A 16,466-nucleotide genomic window follows, 5' to 3' on the forward strand; every position below is an offset into this window, starting at 1 on the left:
CTGTTCCTACTTATTATCTGTTGTAGACTATATACTTACTAATCTACTTGCAGTATCCTTCTCATTCATGCTATATAATGTAAAGTTGTACTTTTCTCACTTATTACTTTCTGTTAGTTATGTACCACCTACATGCTGTAACAGACCATTTGGATTCTAGCTCTACAAATTACTCCATCTCCAGACATTTACTCTCCTTGCAGCTAAACTTCATGAAAAACCTCCTCATACAACCTGAGACACTACTCACAGGTCATACCAACTCTCAGTACCTCTAGAACCAAAGTCCACTGCACTGCACAAGCATTCTCCTCTCAGACACCTATTCATTAGCAAGTTCTTCCCATTGACCTAAAATGAATCAACACTTACCACCAAATTAAGAATGCAGCTCAAAAAGCATCTCTTCAGTCAAGCCAAATGTTCCTGTTTCAGCATTAGACAGATCATCTAAGTCACTGCCCCTATCTTCTATCCAAGTCTTTTCTTCTCTCGCAGATTCATTGATGGTTGACCCACTGTATGAACTATTGTAAATATTGTATATTGCAATCTGCTTCTTTATTATAATGCACATAGACAGTTTTTCTATGTAACTTATCTAAGGTACTCAATGTTATTGCTATCATTTCTGCCTTTTTTGTCATGAAATGTTTTGTATTTGACCCAGGCTGAGTCTGAAATCCATCAGTAAACAAAATCTATAAATAAAAATCGCATAGGTTCAGGGTGTGCATTTTTTCTCCTTATTAGATTGTGTAAACTGTGGACTAGCATTCAGGCTACATAAGGTAAAGTTGTAGTGTAACTACATAATGAGTACTGGGTACTATTCTGCATGTTGCATGAGGCAGACTTATGCTGTTCTGGCTTATTAAACAAATACTGCAGACTGCCTCTGTGCTATCCTGCAGGCTGAAAAAAACAACATTGTACTGTGCCTTCTAGTAAAAAATGTATAGACTGTGCACTATATGCCATATTGCATTAACTAAGCTTGTATTATTCCTACTTGCTACATAGTGTACATTGGGTAATATCTTGCATGTTGCATATGGTAACGTAGCTTTTTTCTGGCTACAATGTACATCGGGTAATACACTGCATGCTGCATGAAGTAACATTGCTTTATTTCTTACTACTTAGTAGACATTGGGTAACATTCTGCATGGTACATAGTGTACATTAGGTACTATGTTGCATGCTACAAAAGGTAACATTAACAGGGCTTTCTTTCTTGGTACTAGTGTACATTGGGTAATTTACTGCTTGCTGCATATGGCAATACAGCTTTCTTTCTTGCTGAGTAGTGTACACAGGGTAATATCCTGCATAAGGTAACATAACTTTGTTTCTTGCTACATAGTGTACATTGGGAAAAAAATTGCATGCAGCATTAGGCAACATAGCTCTCTTTCTTGCTACATACTAAGTGTAAATTGGGTAATATCCTGCATGTTGCATATAGCAATATATCTTTCTTTCTTGTTGCATAGTGTGGATTGTATAATTTCCTGCATGCTGCATAAGGTAACATAAGTTTGTTTCTTGCTACATAGTGTACATTGGGTAATATCCTGCATGTTGCATATGGTAATATATCTTTCTTGCTTGTTACAAAGTGTAGATTGGATAATATCCTGCATACTGCATAAGGTAACATAGCTTTTTTTCTTGATACGTATTGTATGTTGGGTAGCATTCTGCATACTGCATAAGGTAGCTTAGCTTTCTTTCTTGGTAAATAGCATACATTGGGAAATATACTGCTTGCTGCATACAGTAACATAACTTTCTTACATTGGGAAATATACTGCTTGCTGCATACAGTAACATAACTTTCTTTCTTGTTACATACTGTATATTGGGCAATATCATGCATACTGAGTAAGGTAAAATAAGTTTCTTTCTTGCTGCATAGTATATTGGGTAATATCCTGCATGGTGTATAAGGAAACATAGCTTTCTTTCTTGCTACATTGTATACATGAGGTGATATACTACATCCTGCATAAAGTAACATAGCTTTCTTTTTACATATTTGAGACTGAGTAATGTCCTGTATGCTGCATAAGGTAACCTAGCTTTCTTTCTTGCTACATGGTGTACATTGGGTAATATCCTTCATGTTGCATATGGTAATATATCTTTCTTGCTTGCTACAAAGTGTAGATTGGATAATATCCTGCATGATGCATAAGGTTACAGTTCTCTTTCTTCTACATAGTACACTTTGGGTAATATCCTGTAAATTGCATAAGGTGACATAGCTTTCTTTCTTACTACATGCTGTACATTGGGTAATATGCTGCATGGTGCATTAGGTAACATAACGTTCTTTCTTGCTACATAGTGTATATTGGGTAATAACATGCATGCTGCATAAGGCACCATCACTTTCTTTCGTACTACATTGTGTGCATTGGGTAATATCCTGCATGCTGCAAAAGGTAACATAACTTTCTTTCTTGCTACATAGTTTACATTGGGTAATATATTGAGTAGTGGATAATGTAGGATTATGCTGTTGCCATTCCATTTTTACACAGTGTAGCTGCTGCACTTCCCTCCATAGTGCATCATGTAAGATTGTAATTGAGAGGGGACACCATCCTGCATGCTGCATAATGTTTGGATTATGGTATAATGTTGACTGGGGACTAGCCTTCATACTGAGGGAGGTAATGTTGTACTTCATCTTCTAAGTATCTAGCATCGACTGTACACTGTCCTACAGACTGCATAATGTAAGGTTTATACGTTTTTATTTACATCATAAGCTAAGCAAAGTATAATCCTGCATGCTTTATAAAGGAAAGTTTTACTGTTCCTACTTATTACACAGTATAGACTCTCAACCATATAGCATACTTTGTAAGGCATGTTTGCAGTTTTCTTATGCATTACATACCACAGAGTGGCTACCTTATTGCTTGCTTCATATTATATAGGTTCATACAAGATTACTAGGCTAACGGTTTAAGAGACCTTATAAGCCAAGCCAATATAATATAATTTTACCTAATATATGGCCCATAGGGGTAAGAGAATGGTACAGATTTGTGCCTATACCTTGAGTATCTTACAGAGTGCCCTTGTCCATAAGGGACAAAGTAACTACTCCAGGTGTGAAATTGTGATTCTCCATCCATTGATCTAAACTGCATATGAAGAGGGCCAGGGAAGGGCTCTCCTTAATGTGAATAAGAAGGCTGTTCCAAGGAAGGAGCAATATCTGAGACACATATCTTTCTGTCCAGTATGTTTGTTTGAGTTGCTGAATTAGATTAGATCCCCAGATTGGGTGACCCTCATGCTGTTTGACTTGCAGATGTGTAGCAGCTTCATCAGGGCTGGATTTGTGAGTACCTTGTATGTCAGGCATTGGTAACCCCTTAATAGTTGGTAGGAGACAGAGTAAAGGGATAGGTATTCTAGTCTATCCACATAGGACATGTGGTTTACACCCATTATTTTCTTTGTGAGGAACGTTTGAGGTCACTTCAGCTGCTGTAAGTGGCTAGTCAAGTACATGTCAAATGGCACACTGTACTTGATTACTGGTCTAATGAGACTGAGTACAGTGGGACTATCATTTCTGTGAATCTGGATCTATAGATGCCATATCTTTACTTATAATTTGTGCCACACAGAAGGACATCCTCAGCACTCTGGACATGTGGTGGTCAAAGTTCAGGCTACTATCTATCTATCTGTGCACCTAGACCTCTCACTTCTGAGTCTGCTGTTAGGAGTGTGCTATTGATGTTGTAATTATCAGGGACATCTGACTTCCCAAAGGGTATGATAATAAATTTTGTACATTTAGATTTAGGCCATGGTTCTGGCACCAATCATTTGCCTGCTCTGGACCTTCATTTAAAATATCTCCATCAGTGGGGAAATCAATGCCTACCCCCAGCTTGCAATTGTTAGCAAACTTTGTCATCCAGAGGCATTACACATTTGTCTTGACTTCAGAGAAGTATATTCTGAACAGGAGTGATTCCAACACTGAGCACTGTGGTACCCCACTAGAATCTGGCCTATTACTGGATCTGGATTCACCCACTTTAACCAGATGTGTCCTGTCCATGAGCCAGTTGGCTATCTATTTGGTGATGTAAGGATTTATGCCCAGTTTTGTGAGTTTATTTATAATACCTGATTGGAGAATTATGTCAAATGCCTTGGCCAGGTAAAGGTAGGAAGTTTGCACTCTTCTACCCTCATTCATAGCCTTGGTGATTTTCTCAAAGAAATCCAACAGATTCAGTAGACATGATCTGTCCTTGACAAAGCTAAATTGGGTCAGGTCCAGTGTTTGGAGGTTTCCTATGTCATTTATCAGGCCCGTCATTACCTTTTCCATGGCCTTACATACAAGAATAGTCAAACTTATGGGTCTGTAATATCCTGGTTCAGTAGATGTCCCCGATTTATGCAGATAAATGACTGTTGCTGTCCTCCTGTCCTCCACTCTTACTTTGGCAAAGCCAGTCCAGAGGCGGTGGTTAAATAGAGACCCTAATGAGCCTGATAAGTTCTGATTTTAGCTGTTTAACAGGCAACCTGATATATCAACAGGTCCCAGTGAAGCCATGTTTTCAGCTTTAGGGAGTATAGTGGCAACCTGTTCTTTGGTGATATTCGGTGATGGAGTGGTGGAAGGTATTTCTTGGGGAGAACTGGGAGTGATAGCAAGGTGAAATTTGAGCTGAATCTCTCAGCTAGCAAATTTGCTATATCTTCTGGCTGAGTATAGGTGATGCCATCTACAACTAATTCTGCACATTGTTGGGTGTTGCAGTTAAGATTACGAACATAACTGAAAAATGCCTTATGGCTATCCTTTACTTTGGAGGCTATTTTTACCTCCACGTCTGCTTTCAGAGACTTGACTTTTTTCCTGATTTACTTGTTTAGACTAATGAGGGACTTCTTGATCTTCTGTGCACAATCCCCCTTACTTCTTGACAGCATTTTCTTTCTTTTGTTGTACAACCTATTAATACTAGGGGTCCACCAGCGTGGTTTGTTTGCAGTGTACCTGTTACATAATATTAATTGTGCACTACCCTCCATGCTGCAAAAGGTAAGGTTGTATTGTTGTTCCTTTTTACATGGTGCTGAATTTGTATTATCCTGTGTGCTGCATAAAGTAAGGTTGCAGTATTCCTACTTATGATATAATATATACTGAACACTATCCTTCATGCTACATAAGGTAAGGTTTTTTGACCCTCATCATTACATGGTGCAGAATTTGCACCATTCTATGTGCTGAAAAGGTATAGTTGCCATTTTCCTACTTATGATATGGAATAGATTGGTCACTATTTTACATGCTACGCAAGGTAAGCTATTACTTTTCCTAATTATGATATATTATAGACTGTGGACTTTTCTGCATGATGCATAATGGAAGGCTGTAATGTTCCTACTTTTTACATATGTTGCATGATGTTTGATGGTTAATACAGTGGATTTGGCTCTGGGGGATTAATGAGCTGCTTCTTGTTGGCATTGGTACTGGGTTTGATTATTTCTGCCTAGTCTGAACTACTGTAGAACTGCACGTCACATTACTAGACTGTGCTCCTAGGTCACACCTGAAAATGTCTGCTTATGTTCAATGCCTTACCTGGTTATCAAATACAGAATTAGTGTTTTGTACTGTTCCACCTTTTTGCATTCTCTAGACTGTGTAGCACCCTGCATAAAGTTAAGCTTGTCATTTTTTTCTGCTTATTATTTTGTGTATAATGGGTATTATACTTTCTTCCACATATTGCAGGTTTAGACTGTCCCTTGTCGTTACATACCGTACAGTATGCACTGTCCTCCATGATGCCTAAAGTAAGGGTGTGATGTTCCTTCTTATTATATAGTTTACAATGTACCCTCTTCAATGTACTGCATAATATCACTTCTTATTTATCACACAGCATTGACTGTTTATCATTCTGCATGCTGTATATACTTTTATTTAGGTTTATTACAATATGTGGAGTTTGTACAACAAAGTGATCCTTCTTCATACATAGTGTAGATGATGCACCATCTTGTATACTGATGAGGTAAAAATTAGGTAAGAATAATTTTTTCTACTTATTTCAAAGTAAAAAAACTAGTTACTATCTTACATGTTGAATAGGATAAAGTAGTACTGTGCTTTCTAATTAAGTGTAGACGTAATGTCCTGGGGGATGCATTTGGTAATCTGTCCTTTCTATTTGTTACGTAGTGCAGACTGGAAATTGCATTGCATGTTGTATAAGGTAAGGTTTTACTGATTCTATTTATTGTCTGGTGTAGACTCTACACTGTTCTGTCTGCCGTATCTTGTACCTATGTAAGACTGTATTTTTCCTATTACATCATGTTGGTTGTATACCATCCTGCATGCACTTAGGTTGCCCTCCTTCTCCTTGTTAGATACTGTCGATTGTGTACTGTCCTGCATGCTACATAAATAAGGCAGTAACGTTCCTACCTTTTACATGCTATGCACTGGCTGCTGTTCTTTATACTGCTTGAGGTGTGGTTATGCTGTTCCTGTTTATTAAAAAGTACAGACTGACTGTACTATCCTGCATGCTGAGTAAGACAATATCATACTGTGCATTCTATTTGACCTGCTGCATATAGTCTGTATATTATCCTGTATGGTGCACTAGGTAAGCTTGTATCATTGCCACACATAGTATCGTAGACACCCATCATTTCAAAGCTTAACTTTTATTAAAAAGATAAAACAATTAAGCTGATATTTCAGCTTACCACCTTTTAAGGTTCTTAAAACATTTCCAATTTTCCTTAAATAATCATGGGTACAAAGAGACAAGCAATCAGCAAGTTAAGATTCAAACCAATAGTACATAATTCATTAAGTCCTTTAGGTTAAAGTGTATCATAAATAATCTCAACCAAGCTTCTCTAAATAGTAAAAATTTTTTAATATTAAAATAAAGAAATGTGTATAACATACAGACATAATAAAAATATTTAAGATCTTTCATTAGGAAGTGGGTTTCCACTTGTCTATTAGGACAAGAGTGTCTAATATCCCCTTGCTGTTCTCTTTCTTATTTGCCTACTAGTTTATCTTCTATGTAAGACAGCTCACACATACGTTTTAATCAGTAAACTCGATAAACCCAAGAGACACCAACTTAAAACCAGTTCCCAGAAAGAATTATGGCCACAACTTGAAGCAGAGCTCATATTCAAAATCTTTATTCCAAAACACTGAATTGGTAAGTGCTTTCATTTTTTAATAAAAACTTGTTTAGATAAAAACTGTAAAGATCATGTTTGTATTTATACATTGGTTGATTACAAGTTAGTTACCAATAAAACATGTGACTGCCAAGCCTCCATTCTATTACAATACATTTAAAGCAACAGGATGCAAAATTCAAGAATATCTTCATAACTTGAGAGACATCTGATAGTAAGTTTATTAAATCTATTTTGGAGAAAAAATGGTGACTATTAAGGGATGTCAGACAACTCAAAGACAATGTGAGAGAGAAACCTAATGTGGTATATAGAAAGAGTACAAATTTAAAAGCAATATTTGAAAGGACCAAAGTTTCTAAGAAGGAAAACTCAGGAATGGAAAAATGTGGGCAGTGTGGGTATTGCAAATATATATATATATATATATATATATATATATATATATATATATATATATATATGTGTGTGTGTGTGTGTGTTTGTCAAAGTTTAAAGTTAAACAGCAATGTGATTAAAATTTCCAAGAATTTTACTTCTAACACAAGTCGGGTAGTTTATTGTGTGCTGTATAATGAATTCCAAGAACAAAGCAGCTAACACCAACGTAAAACAGAAAACACCTGTAATAGCAGCAAAGCTTTTGGATATCAAGTATCCTTCCTCAGTGCTTAAAATTCACCAATTAGTTATTTAAGTCACACAGCCAATCAAATAATTATATCAATCAACTCTTAAAAATATTTAAAAATACATACAATATACATTGAATAATATCTATAAAATTCATAGAAAATGTCATATTGAGCAACTTTATACTAAAGCAGAAACAGCCTGTTTGCCTGCTATATCAAACAGCCTTTTGTTTTAATTTAAAAAAAACCTCAGCTTTGGCAAGCTAAGGTATAGCTGTATTCAACTGGACGTATAAGAGAATTTAAGAACCGTTTTCTACACTTTTTTTCAAATAATACAGTATTTAAATTGATTTAACTGTGTTACATGAATATTAACTGAACTGAAAGTTTTGACTCTGTTCTTTAGTTAGTGCTTGCTTGAATTATATTGTCTGTTAGTAATTTCAGGTGTGGGGGTAGCCACATTCTTTGATTTCCTGTCATTGCCTATTTAAGTGGTTCCGTTTGAAATATTTTCTCCTTAAAAACCTCAGCTTTGGCCCGCTAAGATCTAGCTGTATTCAACTGGACGTATAAGAGAATTTAAATACCTTTAACTGCACTTTTTTTTCAAATAATACAGTATTTAAATTGATTTAACTGTGTTGCATGAATATTAACTGAAATGAAAGTTTTGACTCTGTTCTTCAGTTAGTGCTTGCTTGAATTTTATTGTCTGTTAGTAATTGCAGGTGTGGGGGTAGCCACATTCTTTGATTTCCTGTCAATGCCTATTTAAGTGGTACAGTTTGAAATATTTTCTGCTTAAAAACCTCAGCTTTGGCCGGCTAAGATCTAGCTGTATTCAACTGGACGTATAAGAGAATTTAAGTACCTTTTATCTGCACTTTTTTCAAATAATACAGTATTTAAATTGATTTAATTGTGTTGCATGAATATTAACTGAATTGGAAGTTTTGACTCTGTTCTTCAGTTAGTTTTTCCACCCACCCTCCCTGTTTCTGTTTTGGAGTTAATCTTTAGTGGCTTTGAAACTGCCCGCCCCTCTTGTAAATTTGTGTTTGGATACTCCTTCTGGGCCCATCTCATTTCCTCACTCAACTGAGTGCAGTGAGATCATATTCTGATTTCAGGCACTCCTACTGTGTACAAAGAGAGCATCTGGGAAAGAGAACAAAAAAAAAATTAAGCTTGCTTCCTGCCTTTCCTGTTAAGTGGTCTAGACTGTTTGTAGGCTTCTGAGCCCCCAAGCCCTTTTGTGTTGGAGGGAAGCCTTCTAGCTTAGTTTTGTTTCTTATAACTAGCCAGTTTTCTAGTTGCAGCACTCAAATCTGTTTCTTTGAACTCAGCACTTGTTCAGAACTCGTTGTAAGCACTACATAACCTGCAAATTACTATAGCACTCAACTTTCCTCACTTGTCTAGAGGAAAGCAGTTTTTAGTACTTAATAAATAAGCACTTATCCAGGCATGTCTAAGGGTCAGCTCCTGGTGATTTCTCCTGTCTACCTGATGAATCTGGGCATCTTGGGGCAATGCAGAAATTGCCTCATGTACACAGACAACCCTCTCCTCCTACCACCCAACACTACAACCTGTGAGAGATGCACGTATATAGCCAAACTGGAAGCAAAGCTCTCTTCACCCAAGACTGGACTAGACAGTCAAGAGGAGAATGTAAACACTTGCACCACACCACACTCATCACATAGTTCCTCAAAACCTACACCACCAAAACACACACATAGAAACACAAAACACACACCTACATTCGCAGAGGCTCTCAATAAAAACTTGCCCAAGCATCAGGGATATCCAAAGCATAAACGCAAGCAAACTCCACCCCCCAACACAACCCAAATGACACATAGCCCACAAACTCAGTGTGCCACTCAATCACAGCCCATAAGGCATAACAACGTACCCAACACTCTAGTCATAGGTGACTCTATAGTCAGGCACACTGATGTTCCACTCACTAGACTAAACAAGGAGAAAGTTACTGTCAGCTGCCTGTCAGGTGCCAGGATCTGCCACATAACGCATGCACTCAGGTCACTCCACAATAAATACAAATATGACACTGTCATTGTCCATGTTGGTGTGAATGACCTGAGACGTACCTCCCTGGACTACATGAAAAGAGACATGGAGGAGCTCTCTGATCTTGTATCCCAGGCAGGTATGATCCTAACCCTGAGTAGCATCCTGCCATCACCCAGAATGATACCACAGTACATGGACAAAATGATTGACTTCAACAATTGGCTAAGCTTCTGGTTTCATTCTAAGACGATCCAGTATTTGTTTGCCTGGAATGACATGATCGACAGACCACAATGCTTTGCCAGAGATGGCTTGCACCTGTTGCCCTTAGCATGCCAGATACTAGCTAAGGCTCTTGCCACCCCTATAGTACCTTTTTTAGGCAAGGTTGAAATGACAAAGTCACCACTGTAACAGGTACAAGCAAGCAAAATCTGAGGGTAATGCTACTCAATGTTAGAAGTCTAAACCTCAAAATGCACTCACTCAAGGCACTCTTTAAAATGGAGAACATTGACATCTGTGCAGTGACCGAGACCTGGTTCAAAGCTCCAGAGAGCACCCCTGCATTACCAGACTACAATTCATACCACACCTTTCGGCCACCTAACCCAGAACAAAGCACTAAAGGCGGAAGAGTGTCCATATTCATTAAGGATATCCACACCTCCAGGTTAGTTGCACAGCATAATGCATCCGAGATTATCCAAGTGCAACTAACTCTGGGCAAGACCGCAATCCAAATTGTAGCTTGCTACAGACCCCCCACCATGCCCCAGGATTCCCACTCCTCATTTCTTGATACACTGGAAAGTATTAGGGTTCAACCCAACACCCTAATAATGGGCATTTTCAACTACCCCACCATTAACTGGGAAAACTTCTCATGTACCAAATATTTTGCTCAACGTTTTCTAGAATTCATAAATTCCAATGCCTTGGATCAACTTACTCACAACCCCACCAGGGGCAGCAATAACCTAGACCTGGTCAATACCAACACGGAAAACTGGTGTTCCACACCAGAGGTTAATTCCTCGTTGGTCAGATCCGACCACAAGCTAATCAGCCTAGACATCCACATCCCATCCCCACCCCCAGTTAGGGAAACCATCGTAAAAAACTTCTCCAAAGCCAACTTCACACTTCTTAAGACAGAAGTGGCAAACCTCACGACACCCATGCAGATGGACAATAGAGGTATGACTGCTGAATCCTTCACAAATGCACTTCATAAGCACTTACATGAGTGCATGGATCATGCTATCCCTAATAGAACCAAGAAGTTATCCTCCAAAAAAGGAAGCCAATCTGGTGGTCCTCTGCCATAACCAAACTCTACAACAGAAGAAAGAAACTGTTGCAAAAAAGAGTAAAATCCCATGACTGGAGGAACTCCCTGGTCAACCTCAGTAAGAAGCTGAGATCCCTCATAAAATCCTCCAAAGCTAGTTACGAAAACAAAATTGCCACTGACTCTAAAGACAACCACAAAGCATTCTATAGCTATGTCAAGAATCTCAATGGGAACACTCAGATCTGCTCTGGGTTACAGCACAATGGCGCTAAATATACAGAACCAACTGATATTGCCAACATCCTAGCAGATAGGTTCAGTGCTAACTTTACCCCCCTCTCACCCCCTAGAGGGTCCATCTCTATATTGGAAGAATGCAAAGTTCCTATAATCATGGCTGCACAGGTAAAAAACACACTCTCCAAAGCCAAGAACACAGCATCCATGGGACCTGACAATATCCCAGGCTGCATTCTACACGAACTACAGAATGAACTGGCACCCTACCTAAGTACCATGTTCAATCATAGCCTCACCTCAGGCTTTGTACCCACTGAATGGTGCACCACGATGGTTATCCCACTCCACAAAGGGGGAGCCATGATGGACCCCGGGAACTACTGCCCCATTAGCCTGACAAGCCTGGTCTGCAAGGCCATGGAATGTATCATCATGGAACTCATAAACAAAGACATTGGTAATCTCCAAACTCTGGACCCTACCCAGTTTGGATTTCTAAAAGGCAGATCATGTCTCCTAAACCTGATTGACTTCTTTGAAGCAGTCACCAAAGCCATAGATGAGGGTAAAATGGTTCACACAGCTTATCTAGATCTCGCCAAGGCTTTCGACACCATCTCCCACTCTGGAATTATAGATAAGCTCACTAAACTAGGTATAAATCCCTATGTCACAAGATGAGTTGCCAACTGGCTCATGGACAGAACCCACACTGTGAAAGTAGCGGATTCCAAATCTGACTTCAGACCAGTGACAAGTACCACAGGGTTCAGTCCTGGGTCCTCTCCTGTTTGGTATCTACTTCTCTGAAGTGCAGGCTAACACAGAAGGTCTTTGGCTAACAAAGTTTGCAGATGACTGCAAACTAGGAGCCATAATCGAAACTCCTAACGATGTGGACAAACTATCAAAGGGCCTCACTGAGACAGATACCTGGTGTCAAAGCCATGGCCTGAAGCTCAATGCCAAAAAGTGCATTGTCATCCCCTTTGGTAAAAACTCTGTACCCATGAACTACCACATAGCTGGTAGTCTACTTAATGCCGAAAATGTGATAGGAGACCTTGGGACACAGGTGGACAGTAGTCTCTCCTTTGATAATCACATCACCACAGTGGTCAGGAAATCCTTCTACATGGCTCATCTCATCACAAAAGGATTCTCATCCAGAAAAAAGAGGTCATTGTTCCCCTCTACTCATCACTCATTAGACCCATTATAGAGTACAATGCCCCTTTTGGTATGTACCTCACAAGACATCTACAACAACTGGAAAGACCACAGAAATACCTCACAAAGAGGATTACTGGCCTCAAACAGATGCCCTACGCAGACCGTCTCAAAAACTACAGCTTTACACCATCGCATATCACCTACTCAGGGGCAATCTCTGCCTAATATACAAAGCTATGTAAAACCCAGAGCTGTTGGACATGCTCCACTTAAAGAAATCCCAATCCCTCCGAGCTACACGCTCTAGGGACCTAAACCTTGTCACCACAATAAACATAACATGCTGGAGGGATAGACTCCTGTCCCAGAGACTTCCCATAGTCTGGAACAGACTACCTATCTATGTCAAACAGAGCTCCTCATTAGCACTCTTCAAGAAAAATCTTGATGATTGGATGGGAAATGGGAAATTCACCAGGGATCACTTCTGTGGCTCTGCTCGACAGGGGCACAGGAAAATAATTTTCTTGGGTGGCGAAAGCTAGGGTACATTTTTAGCTAAGCTTATATAGGCCCTAGGGCCAATAGCCTAGTACCTACCTATGAACCTATGAACCTATGAAAACAGGTTTTATAGAAACCATTTGATCTAAACCTGGCAAGTGCTCAGCCTGTAAGCGTAATATCCATTGAAGTTCCATGTTTTCATACTGTGTGTTAACATCCCCCATTCTAAGTGATTTAGTCATGATTTCTATGACCCTAAATCTAAAACTATGAGATGGATTTCCTTGAATATGTTTTGCTAGGGAATTAGTTAATATTTCCCTTCTTATTTCTGAGTTATGCTCAATAATTCTGTCTTTGAGACGTCTAATGGACTTGCTTACATAAAAAAATTTACATTTCATGCAAGTAGATAAATATATGATGTTGCTAGTGCCACTAGTTGCTGAGCACCTGAATGTAAAAGGATTATTATTGTGATGATTAGTAAAGGTGTCGTTGGTCTCTATAAATGTGCAACTACAGCAATTATGGTAAGGAAGAGTGCCATATTTAACAATCTTACTTTTTGGTTGTACTTGCTTTAGATCTTTATAACATAACCTGTCCTTTAAGTTATTACATTTTCTATAAGTAAAAAATGGTCTGTCAATGATTATGTCCTTCAGACCAGAGAAGCTTCTAAGAATGCCCCAATTATCAGTTATAATATTTCTAATCCTGTCACTGCATCTACTATACCTCGTAATGTAACAAGTACTTGTAGGTTATCACCATTATTATTATTTTAATTATTAGCACCTTCACTAAAGAAAGGGGTGCACACAGTATGCCTATTTGATAAAGCATAGTTTTTGCCTCATTCAGCATTTCATTTTCATACCCTCTTACCCTAAAGGAAGTTAAAGCTTCATCCATTTTTCTAACAAAATTAGCATAATCAGTATTTAATCTACTTATATGCATAGTTTGACTCTTAACCACCCCTTTGTAAATATGAGAGGATGCATACTGGTCCTATGTAAATACTTGTTTTTATTCACATTCTTTTTATAAACAGAAGTTTGTATGCACAATCCATCATGCCATATGTCAAGATCTAAAATTGTATGGTACAATCCGAATACTGCATAGAAAATGCAAAAATTCAGTGTAAGATATTCCACAAATGCAATAAGGTCAGTTTCACTTCCCTCCCATGTGAAAAAAATATCATCCACAAATCTTTTTAGAAACATCACAGGTCTTGTTTGAAAACTAGAGTATGAATTTATATATTGATCTTCCCATTCACGTAGAACTAGTGTAGCATAGCTGTTTGCAATGGGGGTGCCATTTGCAACCCCCGTTGTCTGATGATAATACTTTTTATCATACACAAACATGTTATTTTCCAAGACACTTTCTAATAGTTGACATAAGGTTTCAACTTGCCTGCCCGTACCATATTTGTGTTTATTTAAGAGCTCTCTAATGGCAAAACACCTTAAAAGCTTATAATTTTTCTTTGTCAGTCAGACTCCTTAGGGTTAGGGTGATCTCATTCTAGCATTTTAGACCTCAAACAACCCTTTTCTGAATTACCTGTATCATATTCACAAAACTAGGAAAACCATAAATACCTGCACAAAAGAAATGTCAACTTTCACATTATCATAAATTGAACCTACCTGTTAGGTAGATACCTCAATCAAATAATCTTGCTACAGAGGAATAAACTCACTTTGCATGTTAAAGAAAATAGTCTTCACTATCTTCAATAGTAACCTAGGCAGATGGATGGGAAACTATAAATATACCCATAATCTCCCCACACAATACCTTATGGAAAGGAATAGCTTGTAGCAGGTATGGCTGTAGCTAGGTTACAAGTGATAGCTATATCAGATGCCTAGAAATAACATTTTAGTATATGGTGCATCTAATGTATGTAACCTGTCCTGTTTTTTAGTGGCTAATATGTAATTATTAAAATCTAATCCACATATGAACAAACTGCCAAGGCTGTGAATCATTTAAAGGCATTAATCAAGCCTCATCTAAACAACCTATTGTATGAGAAAAACTTCTTGTGGTTGTGTTGATCAAAACATTGGGGTCTTAAACCAGAGATCCACTTACTAAAATATCTATTCACTTTTTTCAAGTCAGAGAATAAATAATTGCAGGAAGTACCATTATTTATTATTTATTAAAGTCTGACTCTTCATGATTACAAGGGCTTTTGTACGTTAGGCCTGTCTATCAACAGTTGCTTTACTTCAGTAATGTTGCCTATCTCTCTTTACCTCTGTAGCCCCTACTTCTTTTGCACTTTATTTTTCTGTAGTGCATCCTGCTTTCAGATTAAGTGGTCAAGGTATCTGAGTTTTAGTTTTTCTGCCAGACTTTCTAGTGAACAGTCTGGCATGAAATCATGAAGTGCTGACTGATTTCAGATTGCTGCACTCCATAGAATGCATAAAAGTTTTCTCCAACACCACAGTTCAAATGCATTTGATTTCCAGAGCACAGTCTTACTTATAGTTCAGCTCTAGCAGTCATAGGTTCATAGGTTCATAGGTAGGTACTAGGCTATCAGCCTAAGGGCCAAAGTAAGCCTAGCCAACATGGTTCCCTGGCTTACACCACCCAAGAAAGTTATTTTCCTGTGCCCCTGTTGAGCAGAGCCACAGAAGTGTTCCCTGGGGTGTATTTCCTATTTCACATCCACTCATCAAGATTTTTCTTGAAGAGCACTAATGAGGACCTTTGCTTGACATAGATGGGTAGCTTGTTCCAGAGTATGGGAAGTCTCTGGGACAGGAATCTATCCCTCCAGCATGTCCTGTTTATTGTGGTGACAAGGTTTAGGTCCCTAGAGTGTGTAGCTTGGAGGGATTGGGATTTCTTTAGGTGTAGCATGTCCAACAGCTCTGGGTTTGACATAGCTTTATATGTAAGGCAGAGATCACCTCAGAGTAAGTGATATGCTATGGAGAAAAGCTGGAGTTTTTGAGACAGTCGGGGTGGGATATCTGTTTGAGGCCAGTAATTCTCTTTGTGAGGTACTTCTGTGGCCTTTCCAGCTGCTGCAGATGTCTTGTGAGGTACATTCCAAAAGGGGCGTTGTACTCTATAATGGATCTAATGAGTGCCGAGTAGAGGGGAACAATGACCTCTTTTTAACTGGATGAGAACCCTTTTCTGATGAGGTATGCACGTAGAAGGATGTCCTGACTACTGTGGTGATGTGATTATCAAAGGAGAGACTACTGTCTACCTGGGTCCCAAGGTCTCTTGTCACATATTCGGTGTTAAGTAGACTGCTGCCTATGTGGTAG

Source organism: Protopterus annectens, chromosome 1.part1 (assembly GCF_019279795.1).
Source record: "Protopterus annectens isolate FY-2018-M chromosome 1.part1, PAN1.0, whole genome shotgun sequence".
NCBI classification, from domain to species: Eukaryota; Metazoa; Chordata; order Ceratodontiformes; family Protopteridae; genus Protopterus; species Protopterus annectens.